This window comes from Bombus impatiens, unplaced genomic scaffold (genome assembly GCF_000188095.3).
Source record: "Bombus impatiens unplaced genomic scaffold, BIMP_2.2 scf_0273, whole genome shotgun sequence".
Lineage (NCBI taxonomy): Eukaryota > Metazoa > Arthropoda > Insecta > Hymenoptera > Apidae > Bombus > Bombus impatiens.
Genome location: NT_176692.1, coordinates 5784 through 6900, shown reverse-complemented (window position 1 = coordinate 6900; position 1117 = coordinate 5784).

Here is a 1117-nt window from a genome sequence, read left to right as displayed (position 1 = left end):
TTGATTTTTCATTGATTGTACAAATTCTTTAATATATTTCGTGGTTTATGTTTTGTTTCAATCAGATATATTCTAGTAAAACTACTGAAACCATCAATTATAATTAAAACATACCTCTTCTTACCTGGAGTTGCAGTCTGCATTGGGCCACAAACATCTGTATGTATGAGATCCAGAATACTACTCGTCCTCGTCGTTGATTCTTTAGGAAAAGGTTTTTTCGCCATTTTTCCTTTTATACAGCACTCGTAAATTTCTCTTCTTTCGCAGTCCTTTATCTTTATCCCGGTTGCAAGGCCGTTTTCTAATTGCTTTATCACATCTATGTTTCTATGCCCGAAACGCTTATGCCAGGTATGTTGACAGTTTTCATTGTTTTCATTCAATAATCCATACATCTTGGGAAACATCTTGGGAAATTTTCTCAGATGCCTTATGTTCTGTACTCACCAAAGCTTGCTGTTCTTCATCAGACGTTTATTTCATCATCTTATTCACTTTATCTTTCTTTGTTCTCCATGTGACGTAATTACGGCAATCCTTCTTCATGTGCCCGGCTTTCTTACAAAAGAAACATTTCGAATGTCGGAGATGAAAGGACATCGGAGCTTTCCCTTTGGAACTTCGGGAAAATCTCTTAATACCGTAATCTAGATTCTATAATAGGTGTAATTAAACAATTGTCGTCATTCGATCCGATTGTATTTGTTCGAGATTTGTGATAATGAGCTTGGGCTCGAGGCGACAACTAACAAAGGTATGGAGTGATTCTATAGTTCTCCTTAAAAGAAATATTTGTAGCGGCATGCGACAGTAAACATTCCAACGGTTTCTGTTCCGTGGCTCGCCATACGCAGACCCTATTCTTCGAGTATGATGGTTACTAGATTCTGACGCATCTCCACAGTACATGTTCAGCTTGTCAGAGGGCCCGTTATAAATCTTAAAATTTAGTTGACTAAAGTCCTTTAAACAGATAAACAATCTTTGTCCCAGCAACGGAAAGATAGGGCAGATCTATTTTGCAACGAACGACGTCTCCCACTAGCAACTTTCCCTCGAGGGCGGCTAGCATCTTTTTCTAACCACCGATATGGAGATTGACCAATTAGCAACT